The 14,371-nt window shown below is 37.1% G+C and overlaps 1 pseudogene; it reads right to left on the reverse strand.

Moving 5' to 3' along the window:
• Nucleotides 1-10,633: 10,633 nt before the first annotated feature.
• On the reverse strand, nucleotides 10,634-12,770 carry LOC118577858 (annotated as a pseudogene).
• Between the last annotated feature and the right edge of the window lie 1,601 nt (nucleotides 12,771-14,371).

The following is a 14,371-nucleotide window of genomic DNA, read 5'->3' on the forward strand; positions in this document are numbered from 1 at the left end:
CAGCCTACATAATTAGGATTTTTATGTCCTCATGATTAAAAATCCCTTCTTATATTAAAATAGCCAATTTATCTGTCTTTTGGTTAACATCAATCTGCTTTTTCTCTTTCTACCAATTTAGTTTTAACCTAGATATAACTCTGAGTTTAAATTGTGTTTTAGCTAGGTAATATTTAGTTGCTAGTTATTTTTAAAATTTTAATTTTAAGACAATTGTGGATGCAGTTACAATAAATAATACAGGAAAGTTCTTTCTGTCTTTTGAATAGTTTCCCCAAAGGTAACATCTTACAAAAAAAAATGACAAAATATCATCCAGGATATTAACTTTGGGACAGGAAAAGTGGCAAGCATCCACATGACCTCATTCTGACTTCCGTTGCCTTAAAACCCAGAAATCATGAATATGATCAGTTACTACAATTTTACCAAATTAAGAGTGGTATCATGTGGAGTGCATCCCATTGGGATTTTCTCTTTTAAATTCTGTATCTTTCTCAGCATAATGTGGTATATCAATAGTTCCTTTTGAGCATAGTTTGCTTAGCTTTTCATTCACTGAAAGTACCCAGGTTATTGCTTGTTTGGGGCTGTTATAAGTACAGCTTCTATGAACATTCATAGAGTTTTGACTGAGCACAGTTATTTTCTCAGTGATAATGCTAGGAGCACAAGACTTGTGTAAATGAATGTAGAGTTGTTTTTTAGTCTAGTGCATTTCTTTTCATTATTATTTAAAATAATTTTATTTAGTCTATTTTTATTATATTATTTTGCTTACCCCAACTCCTCCCATAGCCTTCCCACATCCCTGCCCACCCAACTTCATGTTCTTCCCCCACAAAAAAAAATCAAAAGAAACTAAAATCCAATAAAACCAAAAATACCAAAACAAACAAACAAAAAACACCATGGAGTCCATTTTGTGCCGCCCAGTGGGCATTTGACTTGCTCTAGAGTGTGGTTGATATACTCAGTGAGAAAGCTGAGTTTCCCTTTTACAGCAGGTACTAATGCAAATATCTTCTTGGTTAGGGGTGGGACTTCATGTATACTTCCCTTTCTCAGTGCTGGAGTTTTGTCTGGTTTGATCTTGTGCAGGTCTTTTGCCTGCTGTCACAGTCTCTAAATTCACCTGTTGTGTTCAAAACTTACTGTTTTCGTTGAGTCATCCATCACCTCTGGCTCTCAAAATCTTTCTGCCTTCTCTTCAGCATAGATCCCTGTGCCCTTATGGGCAGGGATTGATAAAGTCATTACATTTAGGCAGAGTGCTCCAAAGTCTCTCACTTTCTGCAAATTGTCCAGTTGTGGATCTCTTTGTTAACTACCATCCACCATGAAAAGAGGATTTTCTGAGAGGGCTGTGTGATGCATTAATTGATGGGCATAGCAGCATGCCACTAGGAGTCATATCTCATTGCTGTGCTCCTTTAGCAGAATAATGCTAGCAGATTTCCTCCTAGGTCCGTGCGTTGTCTAGTCTCAGGTTCTTGGTCACTTCAGCAGTGTCAGGAATGGGTCCCATCTCATGGAGTGAGCCTTAAATCCCAGCAAAAAGTGGTTGGCCATTCCTGTGACATTTGTGCCACTATTGTACCAGTATATCTCAAAGGCAGGTCTCCGTTGTAGGTTGCAGTTTGTAGCTGGGTGATGTTGACATTTACTTTTCTCCTCTGGTGGCATACTGAGTACCTTCCCAGTACCACAAATGCTAGTTAGTAGCGTGATGCTTCTAGTTGGAACCAATGGTTATATAGCAGTTTCCTGCACGATTTAAACATTCTGTCCTTCAGGAAAGCTAATTGAGATGGGAAGTAAACAACTCAAAATAGCCTTAGGAAGTCCCTGAAACTGACTAGGTTCACTGGTTTCCTCCTCCCTTAAGAGTATATTAAAAAGTAAAGACTACTGAGAATCACTCTCCAATGAGCCAAGCTGCAAAGACTCTGAGGTAACCAGCCACCTAGAAGAAGCAGAGACAAGCCAAACTGCCTAGAAAAACAAAAACAAAAAACAAAAAAACAACAACAACAAAAAAGAGGCTCAGACCAATGGGAAAGGGCATTCTTTAACCTGTTGAGCTGCCTGAAGGTTTCCAACTTTTGTGAGCTGTCACTCATGCTTGTGGTCTTTGGTGATACATCTGTCTTTTAGTCATTTCTGCTCCTGTAAGTAAACTTTCACCCACATTCCTGTAAGTAACTTCAATAAAATTTATTGATTCGCCTAATTGTACTTTGGTAGTATCTGTACTTTGATCTGTTGTGAGCTCCCTCTCTGGAGTGAGAAGACGTGTGTGTGTGTGTGTGTGTGTGTGTGTGTGTGTGTGTGTGTCTACCCATGTTCAGTGATATAAATGACTGGTGTTTTCAGCAATGGGGCATAACCACCAGGTTGTGGAAGATAACCAGTAGCCTTGGCAATAGCCTGTAATGTTGGGTGTGGGACGTCTATGGGTTTTATTGGTAGCATAAGATGCCCAGTTGGGATATTGCCTTAGCTGTTATTCAAATTCCTTTCACATATGTGTAGATCAGGAAGCTTCTACAGTAATAGGTCTCTACACGGCTTTTCAAAAGGCCTTTAGTGATAGTTATTCCTCTCCATTTTTCATCCTTTCTTTTGCCTCTCATCCCCTACCCCATTTAATCCTTCTATTCTAATTTCTCCCATGTCTATTTATAACACTATAGTCTCTTTTCCCTTCCTTACCCCATCCCTTATTAGCTGCCTCAACTCTGTGGTTATTGTAATTGAAAACCACATAACTAAAGCTTAAAAGCTAACATCCACATGTAAGAAAAAACATGCAATGTTTGACTTTCTGGGTCTGGGTTACCTCACTCTGGATGATTATTTCTAGCTGTACCCATTTATCCGCAAATTCCATACTTTCAATTTTCCTAACAGCTGAATTTTATTACATTTTATGAATATACCACATTTTCATTGTCCATTCTTCAGTTGATGTACATCTAGGGTATTTCTATATCCTGGCCATTAGCAATAGAGCAGCAATGAGCATGGTTAAGCAAGTGTCTCTGTAATGATTTTTTTCTAGTTTCATCCATTGGCCTGCAAATTTCGTGGTGTCATGTTTTGGTTTGGTTTGGTTTTTAACAGCTGAGTAATACTCCATTGTGTAAATCTACCACATTTTCTTTATCCATTATTTTGTTGAGGAACATCTAGGTTATTTCCAATTTCTGACTATTATTAATAGAGCATCAGTGGACATAGTTGGAGAAGTGGCCTTGTGGTAGGATGAAGCATCCTTTGCATATATGCTTAAGAGTGGTATATCTGGATCTTGAGGTAGATCGATTCCCATCTTTGTAAGGAACTGACATACTGATTTCCATAGTGGCTGTACAAGTTTGCACTCCATAAGTAATGGATGAGTTTTTCCCTTATTCCACATCCTTGACAGCATGAACTGTCACTTGTGTTACTGATCTTAGCCATTTTTACAGGTTTAAAATGGAATCTCAAAGTAGTTTTGACTTGCATTTTCATAATGGCTAAGGATATTGAACATTTCTTTAAGTGTTTCTCTGCCATTTGAGTTTCCTCTATTGAGAATTCTTGGTTTAGGTCTATACCCCATTTTAAATTGGATTACTTGAATTTTTGATATATAGTTTCTTGAGTCCTTTATATATTTTGGATATTAGCCTTCTGTTTGACATGAAGTTGGTAAAAATTTATCCCATCTTCCCATTCTGTAGGCTGCCACTTTGACTGAATGACAGTGTCCTTTGCTTTATAGAAACTTTACAGTTTTGTGAGATCCCATTTATTAATTGTTGATCTTAGTGCCTGCATTAATGGTGTTCTGTTCAGAAAGTCTTGTAACAATGAGTTCAAGGATATTCCCCACTTTCTCTTCTTTCAGATTCGGTGTATCTGGTTTTGAGGTTTTTGATCCATTTGGGGTTGAGTTTTGTGCAGGGTTAGAAGTATGGCTCTATTTGCATTCTTCTACATGCAGACCAGTTTGATCAGCACCATTTATTGAAGATGCTGTCTTTTTTTCCAGTGTGTATTTCTGGCTTCTTTATCAAAAATTTGATGTCCAGATTTGGTTTATGTTTGAGTCTTCAATTCAATTCCATTGATCAGCATGTTTGGTTTTATGCCAATACCATGCTGTTGTTATTACTATAGCTTTGTTGCACAACTTGCAGTGGGGAGTGGTGAGACCTCTAGCAATTCTTCTATTGTTCAGGATTGTTTTAGCTATCCTGGTTGTGTGTGTGTGTGTGTGTCTGCGCGCGTGCGTGCGTGTGTGTGTGTGTGTGTGTGTGTGTGTGTGTGTTTCCATATGAAGCTGAGAATTGTTCTTTCAAGATACATGAAGAACTGTGTTGGAATATTGATGAGGATTGCATTGAATCTGTAGATTGCTTTTGGTGTGATGGACATTTTACTATTTACTATTAACCCATGAACATCATGAACATAACATGGGAGATATTTCCATCTTCTGATATCTTCTTCAATTTCTTTCTTCAAAAACTTGAGGGTTTTGTTTCATAAATCTTCCATTTGCTTGGTTAGAATTCCCCAAGATATTTTATATTACTGGAGGCTGCCATGAAGGGTGTTGTTTCCCTCATTTCTTTCTTAGTCCATTTGTCATTTGTGTACGGGAGGGCAACTGAATTTGTGAAGAAATTTTGTATTCAGCTACTTTGTTGAAAATGTTTATCAGCTGTAGGAGTTTCCTTGTGGAATTTTTCAGGTCACTTATATAGATTATCATGTCTGCAAACAATGATACTTTGATTTCCTCCTCTCTAATTTGTGTCCACCTTGATCTCTTTCAGTTGTGTTATTGCTCTAGCTAAGATTTCAGGTACTTTATGGAATAGTTATGGTGAACAATCTTGCCTTAGTCCCGATTTTAGTGGAATTGCTTTGAGTTTCACTTAATTTCATTTAAGTTGATGTTGACTTTGGGTTTTCTGTAAACTGCCTTTATTATGTTGATATATGTCCCTTGTATCACTAATCTCTCCAGGACTTTTATCATGAAGGAGTGTTAGATTTTGGTGAAGATATTTTCTGCATCTAATGAGGTGACATGTTTGTTTGTTTGTTTTTCAGTCAGTTTGTTTATATGTAGATTACACTTATTGATTTTCATATATTGGAACTTTCCTGCATCTCTGCAATAAAGCCTGCTTAATCATGGTGGATGAACTTTTTTATGTAATCTTGAATTCTTTTGGCAAATATTTTATTGAGTAATTTTACATCTATGTTCGTAAGGGGAATTGGTCTGTAATTCTCTTTTTTGTTGGGTCTTTATGTGGTTTGGGTATCAGAGTTAACTGTGGCCTCATAAAAAGAATTTGAAAATGTTTCTTCTGTTTCCATTTGTGAAAAAAATTGAGTTTGGCATGAATTCTTCTTTGGAAACTGGTAGAATTCTGTACTAAAACCATTTCTTGGGCTTTTTCTTTTTTTTTTTTCCCTTGAGAAATTTTCAGTGACTGCTTCTATTTTACTAGGGATCATAGGTCTGTTTAATTGCTTATCTGATCTTGATTTAATTTTAATAAGTGGTATTATCAAGAAAATTATCCATTTCCTTAGACTTTAAAATTTGATGGAGTGCAGTTCTTTGAAGTATGTCTTTGTGATTTCCTTGATTTCCTCAGTGTCTGCTTTTTTGTCCCTTTTCATTTCTGATTTGTTAATCTGGAAAATCTTTCCATGTATTTTAGTTATTGGGATAAGAGTTTGTTGATCTTACTGGTTTTTCTCAAAGAACAGACTCTGATTGCTTCTTTATATTTGTTTGTTTCTATTTTATTGATTTCAGCCCTGAGTTTGATTAGTGCTTGCCAACTACTCCTTTGACATGTGATTTCTTCTTTTTGTTCTAGAGCTTTCAAATGTGCTGTTAAGTTACTAGTTTGAGATTTCTCACACTAGTATGAGTTTTTTTTGTGTAAGCAGTTAGTGCATGAATTTTCCTCTTACTACTGTTTCCATTGTCCCATAAGTTTGAGTATGTCATGTATTCATTTTCATTCAATTCTAGAAAATCTTTATTTCTTTCTAATATTTTTTTTATTGTGAGCCTAGCTTTTAACAACTGTACCATATTTACAGCCATTTAATTTCTTTCTTAATTTCTTCTTTGACCCATTTATTATTCAGTAGAGAATGTTCAGTTTTCATGAGTTAGTAGTTAGTACATTCTGTTGATTTTATTGTTGTTGATATCCAGTTTTATTCCATGCTGGTCTGATAGGATGCAGGGAGTTATTTTAATTTTCTTGTTTCTGTTGTGACTTGTTTTGTGTTCACATATGTGGTCAATTTTTGAGAACGTTTTATGAGGTGCAGAGAAGAAGGCATATTCTTTTGTGTTTGGATGAAGTATCCTGTAAGCATCTGCTAGGTCCATCTGTTTTAGTATGTCTGTTAGCTCCAGCATTGCTCTGTTTAGTTTTTGTCCAGATGACCTGTCCATTGGTGAGAGCAGAGTATTGAAGTCTCCCACTAGCAGTGTGTGAGAGCCATGTGATTTAAGCTGTAGTAGTGTTTTGTTTTGTTTTGTTTTAAACTTGGTGCCCTTGTGTTTAGGGCATAGATGTTAAAAATTGAAATGTCATCTTGGTGGAGTTTTCCTTTGATGAATATGTAGTGTCCTTTCCTATCTCTTCTGGTTAGTTTTGGTTTGAAGTCTATTTTGTTAGACATTAAAATGGCTATACCAGCTTGCTTCTTAGGTCCATTTGCTTGAAATGTATTTTTCCAACCCTTTGCCCCGGGGTAATGCTTTTTGATGTTAAGGTGTGTTTCTTTGATGCAGAAGGGTGAATCTTGTTTTTACATCTGTTCTGTGAGTCTGTGTATTTTTATTGAGGAATTGAGAACTTTGATGTTGAGGAATATCAATGACCAATGATTTTTGATTGTTGCCCATTAGAAAGGTCTTCATTGTGTACCTTGGGACACAACTAGTATGTTATGTCTTTATTTTCATTTAATTTTAAAACATTTTAAATTTTTTTCTTGATTTATGTTTTAACTAATTTTTTACTCAGTAATGAGTTCAGTTTTTATAGGTTTGTATAATTTCTGCCATTTCTATTGTTCTATTTTTTTAATCCATAGGGGTCAGAGAGGATGCAGAGTGTTATCTAGTATCCATTGTGACTTGCTTTGTGTCCAAGTATGTGGACTTTTGGAGAAAGTTCCATGAGCTGATAAGAGGAAAGTTTATTCTTTTGTGTTTGTGTGAAATGTTCTATAGAAGTTGGCTATGTCCCTTTCATTTATAATATTATTTAAATTCAACATTTCAAGCCTTACTTTTTTCTGGATGATCTGTCTATTAGCAAGGGTAAAATATTAAAGTTATTCACAATCACTGTGGGGCTTCAGTATGCAAATTTATCTGTAGTGGAGTTTCTTTTAAGAAATTAGATGCTCTTATGTTTGGCACATAAACATTTAGAGCAGCAATATCCTCTTGATGGATCTTTCTTTAGATGGCTATTCAAGTTTCCTTCTCTGTCTCTTCTGATTAGGTTGGTTTAAAGTCTGTTTTGTCAGATAAAATGATAACACCTGATCCTTGGTCTGTTTGCTTTAAATATCTTTTTCTGCCCTTTTACCCTGTAAAACTTGATGTTAAGGTGTTAAGGTGTGTTTCTTGATTGCAGCAGAAAGGATGGATCCTGTTTTCCAGTGCAATCTGCTAGTCTGTGACTTTTGGGGGTGGGGGTTTTACACCATTAACATTGATGGTTATTAATAAACATTGTTTTTTTTATGTTTTTTTATGATGTCAATGCTTTTCCTTTTTTAATTTACTGTTATGAGATTATTTCTCCCTGTGCCTTCTTGGATATAGTTAACCCCTTCAGAATGAAGTATTTCTTCTAGTGCCTCTGTAGAGCTGGATTGGTAGATAGAAATTGCTTAAATTTGGTATTATCAAGGAATGTATTTCTTTCTCCTTTGATTATGATTGATAGTTTTGATAGGTACAGTAGTCTGAACTGGTATCTGTGAACTCAGAGTTTATGGAACACATTTGACCAGTCTCTTCTGGCTTTCAAAGTCTCCATTGAAAAGTTAGGTATAATTCTTATAGCTTTGCCTTTTTATATGTTACTTGGCCTTTTTCCACTGCAGCTTTTAATATTCTTTATTATGTACATTTAGTGTTTTGACAACCTGTCAGGGGTAATTTTATTGTGGTCCTGCCTTTTTGGTGTTTTAGATGCTTCTTGTATCTCTAAAGGCACCTCCTTTAGATTGGAAAGATTTTTCTAATTTTGTCTAAAGTATTACCTGTGTCAAAATATTGTCTGTGTATTTCTTTCTTTTCCTTCCTCTGTACCTTTTATACATAGGTTTTTGTTTTGTTTTGTTTCAAAATGTCCAAGATTTTCTGGATGCTTTGTGCCTGGATTTTTTTGTTTAATAATTTATTTGACTGCACTATCCATTTCATCTACCTAGCCTTCCATACCTGAGGCTTACCCCTGAGGCTTTACCTAGACTTCAACACCTTAGGCTTACCTCTGAGGCTTCTGTCTGACTTCGTAATTTTTCTTTCCAGTCTTATTTCAATTTGAGGATTTTTTTTTAGTGATTCTATTTCTTTGTTAAATTCTATTTTTATATCTTGAATTGTTTTCATTATTTCATTCAACTGTTTGTTTGCATTTCACGGACAGATAGCAGTTTTCTGGATGTGGTACTCCAACAGTCTTTGCTTACATGTAGTCCACAGATCCCTCTGGAAAGAAACTCAGATTGGTAGTTTCAATCCATGCTTCGCTATCTGTGTATACTTTGTTTCCTTCCTTGCTTTATCATATTAACTAGTACTTCTATGGATGATGTTGAGTAGAAGTGATGAAAACAGACACCCTGGCTTCCTTACATTTAATCTTAAGAAGGAATCATCTAGCTCCTTACCATAAAGCTTAGTATTCAATAATTGCAGTACAAATCAAGACATTATTGGACATTGGAAGTATTGAAAATTATGGGGACTCCCTGTACTTTCTGCAAAGATTTTTAGCAAACCTAAATTATTAAAATATGCTAATTTTTAAAAGTAAGAATTTATACAAATATGAAGTTCACAGTAAAATTAAGCTAAAAGTACACATATTGTTTTTTACCTATAACCTACCTTCACATACACTATAGCCTTTTCCTTTATCCAGTCCCCCTCCACACAGGGGTATATGATAGAATTGGTGAACCTACATTTGCACATAATTATCACTCAAAAGTCCATAGTTTACATTAGGGTTCGCTAACTGATAGTTCATAGTCCATGTATTTGAGAAAATTAATTATATGTATGGTGGTTTGAAAGAAAATAGCCTCATAAGGGAGTGACACTATTAGGAAAGGTGGCCTTGTTGGAGGAAGTGTGTCACTGTGGGGGCGGGCTTTGAGGTCTCTTTTGCTCAAGCTTTACTCAGTGTGACTGACAGTTGACTTCCTGTTGCCTGCAAGATGTAGAATTCTCAGCTCTAGCACCACATTTGCCTGAACACTGCCATGCTCCCCTTCATGATCATAATGGACTGAACCTCTGAAGCTGTGAGTCACCCTCAATTAAACGTTTTCTTTATGAGAGTTGCCGTGGTCATGGTGTCTCTTCACAGCAATAGAAACCCTAACTAAGACAACATGTATCCAGCCTTACAGTGTTCTCTCAGCCCTACACATTTTTAGTTTCTAAATCAAATTTAGAACAAAGGCTGACTTGCATAGTACACAGTGTAAAGCTGGGCTGTATGGAGTCAAGAGAAATACTGGAGCCCAAGTAGAAAACTGAGCAGGAAGTGAGTATGGATGGGACAGCAGGACCCAGCAGCATGGAATGCAGAAGCATGAAGACACATGACACAGTCCACATGATCAGAAGCGGGTCTCCTAGTGAATTGAAGGCCCGGCGGGGGAAGCTGCTGTAAGGAGCAGACTGAGTGACAAGAAGCATAGCTTTGAGGTACCCTCTAGAGCAAGAGAAGCAGGACACCATCTCCAAAAGTTCCATATTTTGATGGCAGTGAGGCAACCAGAACTTCTGAGACTCTGTAAACTATACTCTCAAAAACAGCAAATGACACTCCCACTAAATCAGGAAGAACAGAGTCCTGCTATCAGACGCCAGTAAATCAGCAGACAGGCAAGATAGCATTTATGGACAGTACTCACACACCCACATTCTGTTCTGTTTCCTATCTCTTTCCTTTTCTAACTTCCCTTACCGCAAAAACCGGCTGGTCACATCACAGAATGTCTGCAGCTCAGTCTCCCCAGAGCTAGGAAAGACATTCATTATTTGATTTGTATATTCACCTTTTCCTTTTATTTTAAGCTTGCAATGATCTGATTTTATTTTACAGTAGGTAGGATGCACAAAGCGATCTTCTTTAATAAACTTGACAATTAGCTTCATCCACAACATTTTAACAATGCTCGTTTATAAAAAAAAAAAAAAGTGTTATCTTACAAATGGTTCTGCAATCCAAATATACAACAGCTTGGAAGACAACATTTAGAAAACAAAATCCAGTGTCAAAAGACAGATTTAAAAAAAAAAAAAACCCACAACAGGTTTAACATGGCTCAGATTTTACAGCTTTCTAACTGCATCATCTAAGTTGGTACTCTGTTCCTTCAGAAAGCTCCACTACTCACTGTTAAAGAAATACCTTTTATCCCTAGTTTCATTTCACCTTCTGAAGCCATCCAATATTCTCTACTATCACTTTGAATCTTTCTGTGAAGCATTTACATGCAGTGCCCACATATCCACACTGGCATACCGTGTTTTTCCAGTCTGAACCATGCTGTCATCTCGGCCACTGCCACTCTGCCTGGGCTATGCCAAAGCTCCAGAAGTCTCACCAGACGTTTGTTTCTTCACAGGTTTTTCTGGAATGACTTGCTTTTTCCTCTCTACTTTTTTCAGCTTCACTGTCAGAATCACTCACTGCCCAAAGAGCTTGAAGACAAAAAGTCCTTTGATTTAGGTATTGCTCTCTGCTCCTGCTGTCCACCAGCCTCTGGCTCACTCCTTGGCTCTGGACTCTGCCTCTTCCTTTTCAGTCAACCTTTAACCAAGGCTACCTGCCTCTCCTCCACCTCCTTTGCCCTCACTGTTCTCTCTTCTATAAACATTTCCTGTCTCCACTTTTTTGCTGAAAACTCAATACCAATCACTGATACTCTCCCCTGTGTCTTTTGTTTTCTTTTGTCTTTTGCTCTCCACTCAGACCCAACGTAACCAATGTATTAGTTCACACACTACTGTCAGTCACTTCCTAAAATGATTGGCACCAGAGAGGTGATTAATTTTTTCTTTCTTTTTTATTATTAAGAAATTTTCTACTCACTTTACATACCAACCGTTGATCCCCCTTTTCCCTCTTCCCACCCACCAGCCTTCCCCCTCCCACCCCTCATCCCCACATTTCCCAAGTCAAGGTCTCCCATGGGGAGTCAGCAGAGCCTGGCACACTCAGCTGAGGCAGGTCCAAGCTCCTCCCACTGTACTAACCATTACTATACTTCTGTTGTTTGTTTATTCATTGATAGTGATTTTTTAAAGACAATATTCTAATTAAAGAAGAGTACTGGGAATCATTTCTAGTGCCCCAACAATCAGTTAGTCTAACTGAGGATAACCCTAAACTAATCAAGTCCTTTTATAACAGCACAAACATCCCCTCTGAAAGCATAAGACAGATATAAAGAAATCAAAATTATAAACAATAAAACAAATACAACCAGTGACCTAACTCCAGATGCTTAAGTTTCTACACAAAAGCACAAATCACATGAAAAACAAGGCAAAATAAATACTCAAAAATGACCAATTCTACATCAACGGCCTATAAGTGGGAGTAAATTATAAGAAAATCCAGCAAAGGGCTCAAGGAATGGTTTCAAATATGTTCAAAGTAATTAGAGGACCCAAAACTGTTGAATGAATGTCAAGAAAACAGAAGCAAACAGCTGAATGAAATATAGGTGGATACACTATATAAAAGAGTAATTCAGTAAAGAAACAGAAATTCTGAAGAAATCTGAAAGTGAAATGTGGAAATGAAAATTTGAAAAATACAATAAATGAAATAAAAGCCCCATAAAAAGTCTCAACAATAGAGTGGATCAAAGGGAGGGTGAAGTTGGGCATGGTGGTTCAAACCTTTAGCCCCAGCAATTGGGCAGAGGCAGGCAGATATCTGTGAGTTTAAGGTCAGCTTAGTCTACATAGTGATTCTAAGTCAGCCAGGGCTACACAGTAAAATTCTGTCTCAAAAATGGAGGGGTGAGAAAAAGAATCTTTCATAGTAAAGACTCTTTGATACATTGTTAGAACATTCTAACAAAGACAAAGAAGTTAATAAAAAGATATGAGTGGTGCTTTTAAGATCTATGGGACATGATGGGGGGGGTGTCTAAGAATCATTGCCATAGAAGAAATAGAAAGATTTCATTTTAAAGACATAGAAAACATTTTCAACAAAAGCATAGAAGAAAATTTCCCCAAATTAAGGAAATATATATGTTAACGCAGATAAAGGAAACATTTAAAACACTAAACAGAAGACCAGAAAATGATATCTTCTTGCCATAATCAAACCACTAAATATGCAGAATAAAAGAAGTTTCTTGGAAGTAGAAAAATACCTTAGGGTTGTTGTTGTTGTTTTATATGTGTGTGTCTTATACCCCAACTGGATCTTACAATCTTTCTGGTTCATCTTCGTCAGAGTTCCCTGAACCCTGAGAGGAGAGATTTAATAGAAACATCCCCTTTAGGACTGAGTGTTCCAAGGTCTCTCATTCTCTGGACACCAAGGAAACAAATCCTTCTAGACACAATATGGCTGATTGACACACATATGTGGGGTGATATTTTATTTGTGCTCCCCAATAAAGCTTATCTGGAGATCAGAGGGAAAAGCCAGCCACTATATTAAACATAGAAGTCAGACAATGGTAGCACACACCTTTAGTCCTAGCATTTAGGAGGCAGAGATTCATCTAGATCTCTGTGAATTCAAGGCCACACTGGGAAAAGAGCCTGGCATGGTGGCACATGTCTTTAATTCCTAGCACTAGTTAGCAATAGAGGTCTGGAGGTCTGTACAGACAGACAGGAAGTGATAGAGCTGGGTGGAAAGAGTGATGTAGAAGGGCAGAGAGAGGAAGTGACATGGCAGGGCACAGAAAGGATATAGGCATGAGTATACAGGAAGTAACTCTCTCTTTGGCTGAGGAATTCCTACTGGTAAGAACATAGCCGGATGCCAGGCAGTGGTGGCGCATGCCTTAATCCCAGCACTTGGGAGGCAGAGGCAGGTGGATCTCTGTGAGTTCAAGGCCAGCCTGATCTCCAAAGCGAATTCCAGGAAAGGCACAAAGCTATACAGAGAAACCCTGTCTCAAAAAAAAACAAAAACAAAAACAAAAAAACATGGCAACATGGCTGGCAACATGGCTGGCTTCCTTCTGCTTCTCTGATCTCTCAGTTCTCACCCTAATATCTGGTTCCAGGATTTTTTATTAATAAGACCGTTTAGCAATTCATCTTACACAAATGAATCCAAAGAGACTGTAGCAGCAAGCACAGGTCTTAGCCAGATTGGCTCTGAGTGCTGAGAAGGAAAGTGGACACAAGCCCCCATCCCTAGCGTAGAAGCTATCTACAGTTGATGGTACTGGCAAAGGAAAAAAATTAGTTTTCTCCCTTTGAATCTTACTGGGTGTACAGACCATACTTAAGGGCAGGCCCCATGCCCAGTAGTAGATGGCCAACACAAAATAAACCCAGTAGAATTTTGGGAGGTTTGTTTTAGTCTCATAATGCTTTGTCTGAGAATGTTTTCACCCCACAGACCTTTCACTTAAATATTATGGTTTCTAATTTTTGATGGAATTTCTCTGTGAGTGTTTATGCATCTATATGTGTTTTTTTTCTGTCAGCTCTTTGTTTTTTCCAGTTCATTTGTTTATTTTGTTCTATTTGTTATTATTATTGTTATTTTTGCTATATGCCTGTTTGTTTTCTAATAAGAGAAAGCAAGAAAGGATGTGAATTTGGGTCTGTGGGAAGATAAAGATCTGGGAAGAGTTGGAGGAGGGAAAACTATAATCAGAATATATTGTATGAAAATATCTATTTTCAATAAAAAAGAAAGCATAAAAATAGAATCACCAAGAAAAAACCATCATAATAAGAGCAGATTTCTCAATATATATGTGTGTCAGAGAGAGAGAGAGAGAGAGAGAGAGAGAGAGAGAGAAGGCGACTCTCAATTGCCAACCCAGACTATTATACCCAGCAAAACTATGTCAAAAT

The sequence above is a fragment of the Onychomys torridus genome, chromosome 2 (genome assembly GCF_903995425.1).
Source record: "Onychomys torridus chromosome 2, mOncTor1.1, whole genome shotgun sequence".
Classification (NCBI taxonomy): Eukaryota; Metazoa; Chordata; class Mammalia; order Rodentia; family Cricetidae; genus Onychomys; species Onychomys torridus.